This window comes from Sturnira hondurensis, unplaced genomic scaffold (assembly GCF_014824575.4).
Source record: "Sturnira hondurensis isolate 20B ecotype Veracruz unplaced genomic scaffold, ASM1482457v3 Scaffold0000780, whole genome shotgun sequence".
Classification (NCBI taxonomy): Eukaryota; Metazoa; Chordata; class Mammalia; order Chiroptera; family Phyllostomidae; genus Sturnira; species Sturnira hondurensis.
In genome coordinates this window covers 21,127,452-21,145,097 of record NW_028073411.1, presented here as the reverse complement: position 1 = coordinate 21,145,097, position 17,646 = coordinate 21,127,452, and positions in this window count along the sequence as shown.

Here is a 17,646-nt window from a genome sequence, read left to right as displayed (position 1 = left end):
GCGCTCCGCCCGGCGGCTGCGTGAGGAACGTGCCCCGCCCGCCGCCGTGACGCAGCCCGGGGGAGGGGCGCCAGGGGGCGGGGCCGGAGAACGCCGCGGGCGAGCGCCGGGGGCTGGCGGGACTGTGCCCCGGAGAAGACGGGGCGCCTGGCGGCCTGACGGGCAGGGGTCTGGGGGCGCAGGGGCTGAGGGGCCCCGGGCAGGGGAAGGAGCAGAGGGGACCTCGGGCGTGCTGGGCAGGGGAGTTGCCTGAGGGGACCCCAGCAGGGCGGAGACCTGAGAAGTGGGTGTGGGAGCGGGATCTTAAGCAGGGAAACGCTGGATGGCAGCCGCTGGGGAGGAAAGGAAACCCCCAACGAGGAAGGGGAGGGGCCGCCGGGGGGGAGGGGCTGCTGGGGCGGGCGGGAAAGCCGCCGGGAGCGCCGGGGAGCCCGAGGCGGGCTCTGGACCGGGTGGGGCTGGGAGGGTCTCAAAGGTGAGCACTCGGGGCCAATTAGGTGCCGGAACTTGGTTTAAACCCAAAAGTGCGGTCTGGTCTTGTGACAGATATCACCTGGACGTGACGTCCCACAATAACCTCGACGGTTCCCTGGCTTCCTTCGAGGGTGTGCCGGGGCGGCGCTAGCTGCACGGGCAGCCCGAGTCCGGCCGGCCGGGTCGGGGGAGTCGGCGCTCCCCACCCGGGGCCAGAGCGGTCCTTCTGCGACGATGGGGGCTCCTCCCGCACGGGCCTGCCGGGCAGGGTCCACGGCTTAGGACGCGCCACAAATGCCTGGCGGGGAGCGGGGACGGAGCAGCACTGCGCCCCGTGCACGAGCTGTGAGGCGAAGGCCCGGAGGGTGGCCTAGGACTGCAGCCACGGTCGCCCGGCGCTCAGATGCGACAGCGCCCCACCTCGAGGCCGGTGTCTTTGGGTCCGGGTGCGGCGGGCACAGCACTCGGTCCAGGAGCTGCTAGTCCTCCTCTGCTGTAAAGACGTCCGCTTCTCCGCGTGCAAACGGCCGGGCCGCCGCGGGTGGGCCTGTGCCCGGCTCTGCTCTGGGCACGCCGAGGCAGACCAGCAAGGTGGAGGCCCCACGGCGGCGCAGAGCACAGGTCAGAGGCAGTCTCGGCAAGGAGAAGGTGGAGGACGGAAAAACTGTTCCGCGCGCCACGGGGAGAGAAGCGGAGTGTCTTCTCAAAAGGTCCAAGCGGGCCAACGGAGTCAGAAGAGGCCCGTTCCCGGACTCCAAGCATTGAGAACCAAGCTCAGAAAACTTCAGAGAGGAAATGGTCTTCTGTAATCAGACTGAGCCTGATTGTCAGTTGTTCTGAGAGGAGGGGGCAGCCTAGATGGTTCCTTGGCCAAGAGGCCATTGACTGAATACTACGGGGAATGAGCCCAGATTTCCATACCCACTGAAGTGCACTAAAGTTCTTGCCAGAGGATTTTAGAATCAACAGAAAAGGGTTTACAATGTTAAAATATCCAAGTTCCCACTAGAAAAAATGGAAATAGGATTTAGAAACTTCAAGAGAGCTGGGGAAAAACTGAAATGAAGGGAAACTGACAATGCCAACAAAAAGCAGAAAAGAGGAATGCATGGTAGATGAGCGTCATATGAGATGACAGGAATAAGTTTAAATGAGTAATGATTGAATTAAAGTCATCTACTAAAAGACTGAGCCTCAAATTGGAATATAAATACCATTACAGTGTTTACAAAAAATACGCCTTGAAATATCACAGAGACTGAAAGCAAAGGAGTGGAAGGCATGTATCGTACCACTTCTTCCCAAAAGACCATAAAGAGAATGAAGGACAAAAGCTACAAGACAAACATTTGCAACAAGTGTACCTTGTAGATGATTAGTATCTAGAATATATATATATTTTTTTAAAAAACCTTCGAATCCCTTAGAAAAAGGCAAACCAACAGGATGGGCAAAGCTCCCCACAATTTCACTAGTAGTTATAAGCAGGCAGACTGAAACCACACCCAATGAACACAGATGTAAAAAAGTCTGGCAGAAGGCAGTGATGGTGAGGAGGTGGGTCCGCGGAACCCTGCTAGCTGGGAGGTTAGGGAGTGTGACTATCTCAGTAAATACAATTTCTCAGTGAAATCGATTTCACTGGGCATTGCCCTGTGTATCTGTTATCGCCACATAGCAAATCACCCCCAAGACTTCATAGCTCAAACCAGCAATCACTCCCTTTGCTCGTGCACCTGCTATCTTAGCAAGATTCAGCAGTCGAGGGTGGTCAGGTTCCTAAGGGCAGGAATCCCAAGGGAACCAAGTGGGATCTGTACCACTTTCACTTTTTGTGTGTGGGGTGGCACACTGGTTTTCCAGATTTGTATCACCTTTTATATCGTCACCTCACAAGTCACGGAGCATCACTTCTGCACACACCTGTGCAAGACACAGGGTGTGGGGAACATCCACCCCTACTTCCTGTGGAGAGAAGTGTCGGTCTTTTTTGTAATCCTCATCCAAGGATATATTTATTGATTTGAGAGAATCATCCATCGGTTTCCTCCCACGTGCCCCCTGACCAGGGATTAAACCCACGACTTTCAGTGTATGGGGCAACGCTCCAACCAACGGAGCCGCCTGGCCAGGGCAGTCACACGTTGAGGGGAGCGCGAACGTGGGAGAGGCTTCGGTGGCCACTGTGGGAAGAGGCAAGCTGCCCCAACAGCGCATGCCCGTGCCCAGCTGCAGGGTTAAACAGATGCGTGTTCCTAGGTAAATCCCATGCCTAGAGGTAGGCCAGAGAAACCTGCACCTGTCTGTCAGGAGACACGTGTCAATGTTCAAAGCAGCGCTGTCCTTATTAGCAAAAATACTGGTAAAAAAAAAAGCCCTTGAATGCCCTGTGTAGTAAAGTGAGGTTGGCCATACAATGGAGCAACACGCAGCTAAAACGAATGGACCGGGACACTGCGCTGAATCTCAGTGTTGCCGAATGGGAAAGACGGCCCACAGAAGACTGCAGTGTAATGGGGGTGTCCATTTACACTCCGCAGAGAGAGCTAGGAAAGAGACATGTGCGTATACACACACACCCCCCACACATACTACCTTCTTCGGTATCTATTAACCTTGAGTCTGAACGGACAGCTCCAATTCCAACGCAGTGGAGTACCTTTCGTCCTTCCTCCAGCCTGTGTAACTCTCAGCAGCGAGAACCCCGTGAGTTCACCTGGAGGCTCAGTCCCCACTGGGTGTTGGGGCTGCTTCGGCCAGATCCTTGACCCCAGATACATCGCACGGCCATTAGATGCACCGGCCAAAAAGCTCAGTTCTGGGGACATCACACCCCCACCTCAGCACTATGCCATTCGGTCTGCGTCTGGAAGTTGGGGCCCAACAAAGAAGAGCACGTTGGCATTATGTTTTCATGTTCTGGCAGAAGATAAAATCCATTTTCTTCTTGATGTATCTCTAACCTTTAGTTTAGTAGACTGCGCTCTCACAAACAAGGGAAATGTTCTTTAAGTGGTATTTTCTCACTACAGAATTCAAGGAAGGTTTTCACTGCTTCTTCATTTTTCATATAAATATAGTTATTTGAATAGTTTCACTAAAAACCTGTCCCCCTTTTTACTGGGATATAATTAGGCAAGTCAGTTTCCCAGCCAATGCTTCACGTTCGTATCGCATTTACATCTCACGTGATTCCGTGGAGCCCGCGCAGCTTTGGACCAGGGTTGTGGCACCTGTGTTGGACCAAGGCCCACACAGCCCTCAGACCCACGCTGGGCCCTCAGTCCAACAAGCAGTGAGGAAGACACCACAGTCCTCGGGAAAATAACGTCCTGAAGTTCCTCAGTACTGCAGGCAACCCTGAGGGATGCTGATTGGTCAGGTTTGGTAACCTAGGAAGAGAAGAGCAAATAGGAGAAATTAGAATGTCAGGCCTAGCAGAGACCCAACCCTGCCTTCCTTAGGGTGACACCTCCAGACGGAAGCTGAATTTCTGGCCTTGGCCGTTGGGCAACACGACACTGCTTAGATGTGCCAGCCCAGCCAGGAGGCTCACGTGTGCGTATGACCACTCCTTACAGCATCTGTGTCGGTGACTCAGGTCCAAACACAGTAAGACTAGCTTTCTGTGCTCAAGAATAACCTTTAAGATTATCCCCAGGAAGGGAGAAAGGCTAACAAAGAAATTTCCGAAACTCATGAAAAGAAAGATGGCAGTGGGTCCTTTGGGTGGGAGGCGGAGTGTTGTCTAGCAGACCTGCCAAGGGAGTTTTCTGATTCTCTGGGGTGTGCTTTTCAACTTGTTACTTACTACTGATTGCGGGTTTTGTACAACTTAAGGAGGGCAGACTGTTAGAAAGTCACGGTTAGGTAAAATGATTCTTGTCTGAAAGCAATGCAAATGAATTTTGCCCAGCAGTAAATGATAGAAATTGTTTCTGTGTGTAGAAGAGAGTGCAGGTAGAAGAGGTTGCAGTTTTATGGCTCCGTAAAACATTGATCTGTTTTTCAACTAAATTAGCAAGTTCACTCAAGCAAGCTTTTTCTCATCCACTACAAATACTCCCCTCTCTCCCCAATCTTTTGAAACAGCCTTACCATTACACCAGCTTCCACATAAATGATTTAAATAAATCTCCAACACCCCTTACGTTAGAGTTGTAGTCATATTTTCAACTTTTTTTTTAATGTTCTTCATTTATCTTTAGAGGGGAAGAGAAGGAGAGAGGGAAAGAAATCTCAATGTATGGTTGCCTCTCATGTGTCCCCCACTGGGAACTGGCCTGCAACCCAGGCATGCGCCCTAGACTGGGAATTGAACCTCAATCCCTTAGTTTGCAGGCCCACGCTCAATCCACTGAGCTACGCCAGACGACGCTGTGACAGCGCCGGCATCCGGCTGCCTCCGCAGCGGCTCCTCCGGGACGCCTAACAGACTCTCCAACTTAACACGCCGCCGGGACGCCCCAGTCCTGAGTGCCTGGCCCTCGTCTGCAGACTCCTCCTTGCTTGTCTTCACCCTGTTATGCATTGAATCGTGTCTCCCCAAATGATACGTGACATCCTAACCCCTGGAACCTGTGAATGTGACCTCATTGGGAAATACGATCTTTATAGATCAATTTAAGAAGAGGTCATTAGAGTAGACTCTAATCCAGTGACTGCTGTCTCTTTAAGAATAGGGGAATGTGGACAGAGACACACAGGGAGAAGGACATGTGACAATGGGGACAGAGATTGGGCAGATGCACCTCCAAGCCAAAGACCACCAGCCACCAGGAGCTGGGCAAGGCAGGAAGATGCCCCCACCCCCACAGGCTTCAGGGAGAATGCAGCCCTGCAGACACCTGGATCTCAGACTTCCAGCCTTCAGGACTCTGAGGCCAAACATTTTCTGGTTGTTGTTTTCCTAAACCACCCAACTGGTGGTTGTTTGCTTCTCAGTAAACGGTGACTCCACGCTTTGCTGAATGAAAGGCAGGGCCTTACAGCTCGCATGCGACCCGTCAGTAAATCCTGTGGGCTCCCCCTTCACCAGGCACGTCTGGGCTTTTTCCAGAGGTAGCAACCCAAGTGATGCTGCCACTCCCGTGCTTAGAACCTTCCAGGGGCTCGCCTCTCCCCGAATAAATCTAAAGGCCTCAACTCAGCAACCAAAACAAAGAAGCACCTTTAAAAAACGGGTGGAGAACTCAAGGAAACATTTCTCCGAAGAAAATATAAAATGGCCGATAGGCACATGGAAAGATGCTCAGCATCCCCAGCCATCAGAGAAATGCGAGTCAAGACTGCAATGAGACAGCACTTCGCACCACCAGGACGGCTCAAACCACAGTCGGATCGCATCGAGCGCTGGAGAGGGGGCGGAGACACTGGGACTCTCTCGTGTCGCTTGCTGGTGGGAATGGGAATGGGACAGCTGCTTCGGAAAACAGGTGGCCAGTTCCTCAAAATGCTAAACAGGGTTGCCACGTAAGCCAGCGAGTCGACTCACAGGTCTCTATATGCACCCAAGAGAAATGAAAAAGCACGTGTCCACACGGAAACCCACGGAAAGACTCAGTGTTATTCACAGTAGCGAAAAGTGAAAACCAACCAATGGACGAGTAGAATGGACAGGCAGAACGTGGCCTGCCCATTCAACAATAAGAAGAAACCAAGTGCGGAAACGTCCCACGTGGCTGAATCTGGAATACGTTCTGAGGAGCGAAAGAACCCACAGGCCAGGCGCTGTACGGTGTCATCGATAGGAAATGGCCATTAGAGGACATTTCACTCTGCAGAAGCAGACTGGTGGCTGCCAGGGCCTGGGGGAGGGGGGTGGGGAGTCTGCCGATGGGCACAGAGCTGCTCTGGGGGGGGGGGGGATGCCCCACAATTCACTGGGGGGGATGCCCCACAATTCACTGGCGAGGGTTCACAGCTCTGTGCAAACGCTAAAAACCATTCCGTTATACATTTTAAATGGGTGAATTGTGTGGTATGTGGATTACATCTCAATAAAGCTAATAATTACCTACGTCATTATTCAATGCATTTTTAAAATGCATTGAATAATGACGTAAGTAAAATTTTAAAGCAGTATCAGGGAGTAGTTCAGGAGTAGACGATGTAAACATCTCCCTTCCTGCTTCTCCAGCTGTTGGGAGACCACAAAGGGTTTTTTTCCTCTTTTTTTTTCCAAGCCCGAAAGTGAGTATTTATTAGAATTTAAAAAATCACAACTTTACCTAACAAATATCACAAACAATATAAATCCAAAGTAATAACAAACTTATAAATCAACTGCCTAGCACTCCTCTGTCATACTTTTTACTTGTTTTTTTGGTTGCATGTTCTTTGGCTCTTTGGCTCTTTGGCTAATCCTGAATTATCTCTTATGTGACAATAGCCGTATGGCATTTCCTAAAACAAGACTAAAAAATAATCCAGTCTTTCCTCCAGCATGATGGATCAAAATTAGTGTTTTTATTAGTGATCGTTTTTATTTTTTCTTCACCTTTGCAATTTATTGTTGGTAAGGTTATTTATACTTTTTTCTTAACTATATTTTATTGATTATACCATTACAGTTGTTCTAGTCCCCCCTTCATGCCCCTCCACCCACACACTCCCTCCCCCACCATTCTCCCCCCTTAGTTTATAACCACGTGTCTCAAGTTCTTTAGATTCTATATTTCCCCCACTGTTCTTGCCCTCCCCCCTATCTATTTTCTACCTACTGTCTATGCTATTTTCTGTACCTTCTCCCCCCTTCTCCTCTTCCCACTCCCGTTGCTAACCCTCCATGTGTTCTTCATTTCTATGGTTCCACTCCTGATCTAGCTATCTTCTTAGTTTGCTTTTGTTTTAGGTGTGGTTGTTAATAACTGTGAGTTTGCTGTCCTTTCACTGTTCATATTTTTCATCTTCTTTTTCTTATATAAGTCCCTTTAGCATTTCCTATAATAAGGGCTTGGTGATGATGAACTCCTTGAACTTGACCTTATCTGAGAAGCACTTTATCTGCCCTTCCATTCTAAATGAAAACTTTGCCGGATAAAGCAATCTTGGATGTGGGTCTTTGGATTTCATGACTTGGAATACTTCTTTCCAGCCCCTTCTTGCCTGTAAGGTCTCTTTGGAGAAATCAGCTGACAGTCTGTTGGGAGCTCCTTGTAGGTGACTGTCCCCTTATCTCTTGCTGCTTCTAGAATTCTCTCCTTCATTTTAATCTTGGCTAATGTAATTATGATGTGCCTTGGTGTGTTCCTTCTTGGGTCCAACTTCTTTGGGACTCTCTGAGCTTCCCGGACTTCCTGGAAGTCTATTGCCTTTGCCAGATTTGGGAAGTTCTCCTTTATTATTTGTTCAAATAAGTTCTCCACTTGTTGCTCTTTCTCTTCCCCTTCTGGTACTCCTATAATTCGGATGTTGGAACGTTTAAAGATGTCCTGGAGGTTCCTAAGCCTCTCCTCATTTTTTTGAATCCTTGTAACTTCACTTTTTCCTGTTTGGTTGTTTCTTTCTTCCTTCTGGTCCACCCCCTTGATTTGAGTCCCAGTTTCCTTTCCATCACTCTTGGTTTCCTGTGCATTTCCCTTCATTTCAATTAGTTTAGCCTTCATATGTTCCTCTAATTTGTGGCTAAAATCAATCAGTTCTGTGAGCATCCTGATCACAAGTATTTTGAATTGTGCATCTGAGAGGTTCGCTATTTTTCGCTTAGAGTCATCGGCTCTGGGGCTTTGAGTTCTTCTTGAGCCATATTTTGGACTGTTTGTGCCTGTTACGTATGAGGAGCGGAGCCCTAGATGTTCACCAGGGCGGGGCAACTCAGTCGCTGGGTTGTGACACTGTATGTGGGGGCGGGGTCAAAGGAAAACAATGGCGGTCCCCTCTGCCGCGTCCCACCGCTGGGGCCCACGGTCTGTCCCACCACGCGCGAATGTGCGACCGTGATCAGCCCGCCGCCTTGCGCACTCATTGGGTTCGCTGGGGCCTGCACGGTCTGTCTCACTGCTCACTCCTCTGCTGGTTTATCTGCACGCGAATGTGTGACCGCGGTCAGCCTGCCCCGCACCCTCACTGGGTCCGTGCTGCTACCCCGGCTGCCTGGGTCGGGGGATCCTTCCTGCCCGACCCTGCTCTGCTGCTGGCTCCGCCCCTCTTACCGGTCCCAGTTGAAGGGTTCGTGTTGTGGGACTTCCGTATAATTCAATTTTCTGTTCTTTGGCTGCATCTTTGTTCTCCAAAGAAGACACAGGTCCCCTTTGTTGTATTCAAACTTGGTTGTGGGAGAAGGCACAGTGTTTCCACCTACGCCTCCATCTTGATGGAAGTCCCTTTTTTCCCTCCTTAAAATGGCTCTAGTAGCACTTGGTTGTTTTTAACTTCATTTGAAACAATTTTCTTGGATTATATTGTGACAGCTGTCACATCAAGGTGCATTTAGGAAAAATTTATCAGTATCGTTGCAGCCATTTTAATATCGAAGGTGGGAAAATACACAACAATTTTGTCATATTATGCTTTATTATTTCAAGAAAGGTAAAAACGCAACTGAAAAGCAAAAAAAAATTTTGTGCAGTGTGTGGAGAAGGTGCTGTGACTGATCGAATGTGTCCGAAGTGGTTTGTGAGGTTTCCTGCTGGAGATTTCTTGCTGGACGATGGTCCACAGTCGGGTGGACCAGGCGAAGTTGACAGCGATAAAATCAAGACGTTAATTGAGAACAATCAACGTTACACCATGCAGGAGAGAGCCGACATACTAGAAATATCCAAATCAATAAAGTTATTGGTGAAAATGAAAAAAGCAACTTTTATTTTACAGGAAAAAATCAAACGAACTTTTTGGCCAACCCAATAAATACACATTTAAAAACAACACATCAGCCAAGGGTAGGTCTCTGAGGGTGAGGTAGGAAGGCAGCTGGCCAGACCCAGGACTGAGGAAAACCAGCGCAGCAGCCTGGAGTGCCCTTCCCCTACCCCGCAGTGCAAGGCAGCCCAGGCCCAGTGTCTCCCCGCACACCCTCAAACCCGCAGCTGTGGAGAGCCAGCTGCCCCCCACAGGGGAACTGGCAGAGACTGGGTAGGAGCCTTGCTGGCACCAGGTCTCAGGAAGCATTCTCCATCCCGTGCATCCGTCCGTCCTTCCCCAGAGACCACCAGGCAGCCCAGACAACCACCTAGGGCACCAGGAGAACCACGTGGAAGCCCCAGTGGTAACAGATGAACAGACCAGAACAGAAGTGAAAAGGCCCTGAAACTGAATTCTCTTTGCAGCCGCAACCCACAAAAGTAGGCCAGGACGAGCTGCCCCTAGCCAGGATGACTGCCTGCTCAGACGGAAGCTTTAAATGGGGTTCGGATCTCTTTTCTTAAAATTTATTTATTTATTTATCTTTAGAGGGGAGGGGAAGGAGAGAGGGAGAGAATATCAATGTATGGTTGCCTGTCATGCGTCCCCTGCTGGGAACTGGCCTGCAACCCAGGCATGTGCCGTGACTGGGAATCGAACCGCAATCCTCTGGTTCACAGGCCCACACTCAATCCACTGAGCTACACCAGCCAGGGCCTGGGTTCAGATCTCTTAACACACTCTCCAAACTACGTCGATTACAGTTTTTAAAGTTACTGTCACGCCAGGAAATTCATACCCTGGAGGAGGAAAAACAGTCGACAGGCGCCAACACCGAGACGAATCGCGTGTTGGAACAATCTGACGGGGACTGTAAAGCAGCCACCCCAAAAACTTCCACAAGTAACCACAGGTTATCTGGAGACAAATTACAGCACAGAAAATCTGAGCAAACAAACAAGTTATTAAATAAAACCAACAGAAATTGTGGAACTGAAAAATACATCAAAATAAAAAATTTAAAACCCACTCAGCCCTCCCCGGTGTGGCTCGGTCGGTTGGAGCATCGTCCCACGACCGGAAGGTTACGGGTCAAGCCCCAGTCCGGTGCCCGCAGCCACTGAAGGGAGGCAACCAGCCGAAGCTGCTTTCTCACACTGATCTCTCTTGCGCCCTTCCTCTTTCTCTAAAAATCAGTGAAAAGAATGCCCTCGGGTGACAGTTAAAAAGGAAAACTCACTCGCGCAGGCTCCACGGCTCGCTCGATATAACAGCAGAAAGACCCCATGGACCAGAAGACAGAACGACAGAATTTCAATCAGAAAGACAGAGAAAAAACAGACTGAAAAACATAAAATAACAAAGCTCCAGGGAACGGTGAGACTACAAAAAAGAACATGATCATTTGTATATTTCGATCCCAGAGAGAGAGGAACAGGATATGAGGCGGGAAAAATATCTGAAGAACTAACGGCAGAAACTTTCCAAATCTGGCAAAAGACATAAACCTGCACATTCGAGAGGCTAAGCAAACCCCAAACAAGACAAACCCAGAGAAATCCATGACATGCACATGATAACTAAACTCCTGACACCTAATAACAATGAAAACATCTTGAAAATGGACAGAGAGAAGCAACTCATCGCCTGTAAAGAAAGAACAACTGTAATAACGGTGGATTTTTCATCAACTCGAGAGGCCAAGCAGAGGTGGCACATTTTCCAAGCGCTATAAGGAAAGCACTATCAACTGTGAATTTTCTATGTAGTGAAAATGTGCTTCCAGAATGAGGGGAAATAGAAACATTCTCAAAGAAAACTAAAATAATTTGTCAGAATCACCCATAAGGAATAACGAAAGGAAGTTCTCCAAATAGAAAACAAATGATAGAAGAAGGCTTAGAACCTCAGAAAGGAAAGACAGACACTGGAATGTGTAAAACAGAGTAACTGTAACAGATTACATTTTTTACCACGAGTTCCTTAAATCATATTGGACTTTTGCAACAAAACTGGCAACTACCTGCCCCGGCAGGTCCTGTGCACCAAGAGACTGTGGGCTCGGTCCCCAGGCAGGGCACGTCCGGGGCGGCCCATCGATGTTTCTCTCATGTTGATGTCTTTTTTCTCTCTCTCTTCCTAAAATCAGTAAGTATACCCTTGGATGAGGATTAAAACAAGACTCGTAACTATGTGACATGACACTAACATGCACAAGTACAAAATACTTTAGATATTTGTGCTCGTTAAATGGGGATGGCGAGGGGCTCAGTGGAAGTAGGTTTCTGCAGTGTCTCAAAGTGCTGAAACTATTTCCACAGACTTCGTGTGTGCGCACTGCAGTGCCCGGAGAGCCACTGAGAAAACTACACAAAATGTGGAATTAAAGAATCAAAACAGAACTACAAACAATGTTCAAATATCCTACCGGAATGCAAAAACACAAAGAAATGAATGAGAAGGAGAGGGAATAAAAAGAAACCAAGTAATAAAATGGCAGACTCACACCCAAATACATTAAAAAACTTAATGTAATAGTCTAAAGACACATTAAAACACACAGACTGTCAAGAGTGAATTCAGAAAAAAACATAACCCAACTACACGGTGTCTACAGGAAACCCACTGCATACATAATGACATAGGTAGGTGAAAAGTAAAAGAATAATAAATGCAAACTCAGTGAAAATGGTAGGAATGGCCACAGTGTATTATTTATTAAATAACATAATATTTGTTACATTACATATTACATATTATAACATTAATTATATATTAAAGTCAGGTACAGTAGACTCAGAACCAAGAAAACTACTGGAAACAAAGAGGAACGTTAGTTACATGACAGTAAAAGGACCAATCCTTCTGAGAGACACAGTGATGCTGAACGTGTGTGCATCCCACAACAGAGTTTTAAACCCACCAAGCAAAAACTGATAGAGCTGAGATGATAGACAGGCAAAAGTAAGGTGCCAGGTGGGGACTTCCCTCTTTAGCAGGGGACAGAACTGCCGGACAGACAGTCAATGGAGACACAGAAGGTCTCAGCACCGCCCTCCTCCAACGAGACCTAAACATTCAAGGAAGACTCCACACAGCCGCAGCAGAATACACATTCTTCTCAAGCACCCACAGAACATTAACCAAGGTAGGCCATATCCCGGCTCAGGAAACAAGCCTCAAAAAAATTAAAAGAGTTTAAATCATAGAGTACGTTCTCTGATCACAATGGAATCAAACTAAGCTCCCACTTTAAGAACCTACAGGGGGAGAAAGAGCAAAATAAGCCCAAAGAAAGCACATAACATAAACAAGAGAAAATCCATGAGACAAAGGGCTGGTTCTTGGAAAAGACAACAAAATCGACAAACCTCAGGCAAGACTGACAAGAAAAAATGAGGACATAAAGAATGAGGACTTCCCGTTAAGATGGAGGCACAAGCAGACAGACACACTTTGCCTCCTCATACAGCCACAGAAAGAACTGCAACTAGATCTCAGAACAAGTAACACCCGGAGCCATCAGAAAACCGAGCTCTACGGGAGTCCGAGGACCAAGGATTCAGAGGAGCCACATTCGTCCAGACGGGCAGGAGGGGCAGAGTTGCAGGGGCAGGCGGAGAGGCCGGGAGAGGTCACAGAGGAAGAACAGATGGCCTCACAGTCACAAGCGGTGGATAAACATCAGCAGGGACACCTGGGCAGCAAGTGGTCCCAGCCCCAGCCCAGCCCACGCAACCCAGGGTTCCAGCACCAGGGAGATACATCCCCATAACTTCTGGCTGTAAAAACCAGTGGGGGTTGGGGCAGCAGCAAAAACTGCTGGATTTTCATGAGACTCCATTTAAAGGGTCCTCATGGAATTAGAATGTTCTCGAACCGACCTCCACTGGGATTCAGCACAAGGGCAACAGCTGGAAGGCCGCCCATCACAACGGTGAGAAAGTGAAGCGACCGGAAACAGGCTGAGTGCCAGGCAAACCTCCAGAAGCCAGGGAGAGGCTTCCCCAAGCCCTGCCCCCACACACAGAGCCACAGTGCCAAAAGCGGGTTGCCCCACCCTGGTGATTCCCTGAGGCTCCGCCCCACTTTACGGGTGCCTTTTCTACAACTGGCCAGGCTACTAAGACAGGGAGTCAAAGCGGCTCCACCCACTACACGGAAACAAACACAGGGAGGCTGCTAAAATGAGGAGATACAGAACGATGGCCAACGAAAGAACAGAACCCCTGAAAAAGAACTAAATGAAATGGAGATGACCAACCTAACAGGCGTAGAGCTCAAAACACTGGTTAGCAGGACGCTCAAAGAACTCACTGAGCACAGCAACAGCATAAAAAAGACCCAGGCAGCCGTGCCTGGTGTAGCTCAGTGGATTGAGCACGGGCCTGTGACCCAAAAGATCGCAGTTCGATTCCCCGTCAGGGTACACGCCTGGTTGTGGGCCAGTTCCCAGCAGGGGATACACGAGAAGCAACCATACACTGATATTTCTCTCTCTCTCCTTCCTTCCCTTCTAAAGATAAATAAATAAATAAATAATGTTAAAATTAGACCCAGGCAGAAATGAAGCTTACATTAAGTGAAATAAAGAAAAACCTACAGGGACTCAACAATGGAGAGGATGATGCCAAGATTCAAATCAATGACTCAGAACATACGGAAGAAATAAGCATTCAACCTGAACAGCAAGCAGAAAAAAGAATACAAAGAAAGAGCATAGTACAAGGACCTTCTGGGAATCTCCAGGCGCACCTACATCTGAATCACAGGGCTGCCAGAAGAAGCGGAAGAGCAAGAAACTGAAAACGTATTTGAAAAATTTGAAAGAAAACTTCCATAATTTGGCATGGGAAATAGACATACAAGTCCAGGATTTGGACAGATTCCCAAACAAATTCGACCCAAAGAGGACCCCACCAAGACACATCATAATTAAAATGCCCAGGGTTAAAGATAAAGGATCTTAAAAGCAGCAAGAGGAAAGCAGACAGTTTACCTACAAAGGAGTTCTGATAAGACCATCAGCTGATTTCTCAAAAGAAACCTTGCAGGCAAGAAGGGGCTGGCGAGAAGTGTTCATGGTGATGAAAAGCAAGGACCTACAAGCTAGATGACTCTACCCAGCAAAGCTGTTACTTAGAAAGAAAAGGCGGCTAAAGTGCTTCCCAGACAAAGTAAAGCTAAAGGAGTTGATCATCGCCAAGCCGTTATTACATGAAATGTTAAAGGGATTTATTCAAGAAAAAGATCAAAACTATGAACATTAAAATGACAAGAAATTCACAACTGTCGAGTGAATCTAAAAAAACAAATTAAGCAAACTACCAGAAGAGGAACAGAATCAGAGATACGGAGATCATTTGGAGGGCTATCAGCTGGGAGGGGGAGGGGGAGAACGGGGAGAAGGTGCTGAGATGAAGAAGCATAGTTGGTAGGTACAAGAAAGGCAGGGGGAGGGGAAGAACAGTGTAGGAAATGGAGAAGCCAAAGAATTTCTATGCACAACCCATGGACGTGAACTGCGGGGGACTGCTAGATGGAAAGGGGGTACCAGGAGGAGGACAAAGGGAAAAAAATTGGAGCAACTGTAATAGCATAACCAATTATATACATAAATTTTTTTTAGATTTATTTATTTATTTATTTATTTTTAGAGGGGAAGGAAAGAGGGAGAGAAACATCAATGTATGGTTGCCTTTTGCGAGTCCCCTGCTGGTAGTTAGCCTGCAAGGAACCGGCCTGCAACCCAGGCATGTGCCCTGACTGGGAATCGAACCGCGATCGTCTGGTTTGCAGGCCTACGCTCAATCCACTGAGCTACGCCACCCAGGGCTATACATAAATTTTTTTAAAGAATTAAACAGAAGGTATGAACAGGAAGTCTGAAACTTCAAACCCTACAGACATCAAAAAGGTAGTAAGAAGGGTGTGATGGTCAACTTTACACGTCAGCTTGGCTGGGTCACAGTGCCCAGATACGGGTCAAACACTATTCTGGATGTGTCAGTGAGGGCATTTTTGATGGGACTCACAATGAAAGCAGTGAACTGTGAGTGGAGCAGATTGCCCTCCATAATGTGGGTGGGCCTTGTCCAATCAGTTGTGTGCAAACAGGCTTGACATCATGAGCCCTAGGGAAGTGCCAAGTAGAAGCACCATAAACTATCACACCTATTACAATGATGAAAATAAAAAGCTGTGACCGCAACAACTGCTGGTGAAAATGTGGAGAACCTTGATCACTCACGCACTGCGAGTGCGGAGGGGAAATGGTGCCACTGCTCTGGACACCAGCTCGGCAGCTTCTTCAAAAACTAAGCACACAAGTACTGTATCACCCAGCAGTTGTGCTCTGGCTACTTATCCCAGGGAAATAAACACTTCTGTTCCCACCACAGCCTGAACACAAGCATTCATAGTGTCTTTATTAGTGGCAGACCGAGGCTGGAATCAGCCCGCACTCTTCGACAGGTGGGTGTAAACAGACTGGCCCGCCCACACCGTCGTGGAATGCTGTTCACAATACGGAGGATCACGCTACTGGCCCGTGAGACAACCTGGAGGGATCTTCAGGAAGTCACGCTGGGTGAAGTAGCTACTCCCAAAGGTTACTTACTACGTAATTCTACTCACGGAGCACCAAAATGACAACATTTTAGGGGCTGAGGACAGCTTAGTAGTTGCCAGGGATTAGTGACTGGCGGGGACAATAGAGAAGCAGGTGTGGTTAAAAAACGGGCAACATGAGCCCTGGCTGGCGTGGCTCAGTGGCTTGAGCACCAGCCTGCAAACTGAAGGGTCACTGGTTCTATTCCCAGTCAGGGCACACGCCTAGGTCACAGGCCAGGTCCCCAGTAGAGGAGTGCACGAGAGGCAACCACACATTGATGTATCTTTACCTCTCTTTCTCCCTCCCTTCCCCTCTCAAAAAAATCTTTAAAAAAAAAAGGGCAACATGAGCAGTCATCTTTGGGGTTCTTCAGTATCTTGCCTGTGGATGCAGAAACCAACGTGGATAAAATTGCACTGGATTTAACACACAGAGACAAATGTGTGTGTTAAACACTGGAAACACGATGGGTGGGTTTTATCAGTGTCGACGTCCTGCTGGTGACCTTCTACTGCAGAACGTTAGTTACCCCGGGGGAAACCAACACCCAAGGGCCCCTTCTCTGTTGTCCTTGGAATTGCATGCTTATCTATCATTACATCCGTAAAATATTCAACTAAAAAATTGCACTGCTAGGAATTCTTTCCGAGGAAATGACCAGAAGGGTCTGTAAAGGTCTAAGCATAGCCTGAGAAGGCCATGCTCCTCTGAGAAGCGTCTCTGACAGAGCTGCTGCCCACCTGTGCCGTGTGGCACCAGGTGGCCTGCACACCACGGCCATGATGGGCCTGGACGACCGTTTTCTTAATCTACTGGCTTGTATATAGAACCTGGGCAAGATACACATCTGTTTTCAAAGTGGACCTTGCCCACGAGCAAACTTTCTGGACCTGGTTAAGTGCAACTGCACCCTGGGGGGCCAGCCCTGGCCGCCTTCCCAACTCCACTCTGGTTAAGGCTCTTGTAGCTGTCTCCCAAAAAGGAGGGCTACTGCAGGCATGACCGCCCCCCCCCCCCCAAGAAGAACAGTGTGACACCTTGCACAACTACGACAGGAGCCTGCAGTTCTGTCTTTCACAGCAAAGTGACAACGAAAACTGTTCAAACAGGAAGCTGAAGGGCACTTCCTCTTTGCTAGTCCAGGAGGAACTGGAGCCTCCCCTCCGGGCCCGCCCACCCCAGAGGCTTGAGAGGTCTGGGAGAAGGCGGTGTTGAAGATATCTGGGTGGGGTTGGTACCTGTATGGGAGGATTCCAGAGTGGGGAGTGTTTGGGTGCACCCGATGTCAATGCCCAACTCCACCCTGGGGGCCATGGCCACTCGGAGGCCAGCGCTGGCATCTGCCTTCCCTGCCCTACTTCCAGCTCCCAAAACGGCCTCCAGGCGCATGCCACCGTGTAGGCATCGGAGGGGTTTTCTCTGGGCCGAGTGACAACGGGGAAATGGGCGCCCGGATCACTTCAACTTCAATATAATCTTCACAGGTCACGAAAAATTAGTCCTTCGATTCCTGCCCCGCCCCCGCACTAAAAAATGAGAAAACAGCTTTGCTGGGGGAGCCCCCCCCCCCGCACAAAAAGAGGCAGCGGGCGCGGTCAGGACTGCACTATAGCTGGATTTATAGATTCTACTTACAGAGCACTAAAATGACAACATTTTAGGGGCTGAGGACAGCGTAGTAGTTGCCGGGGATTAGTGACTGGTGGGGACAATCG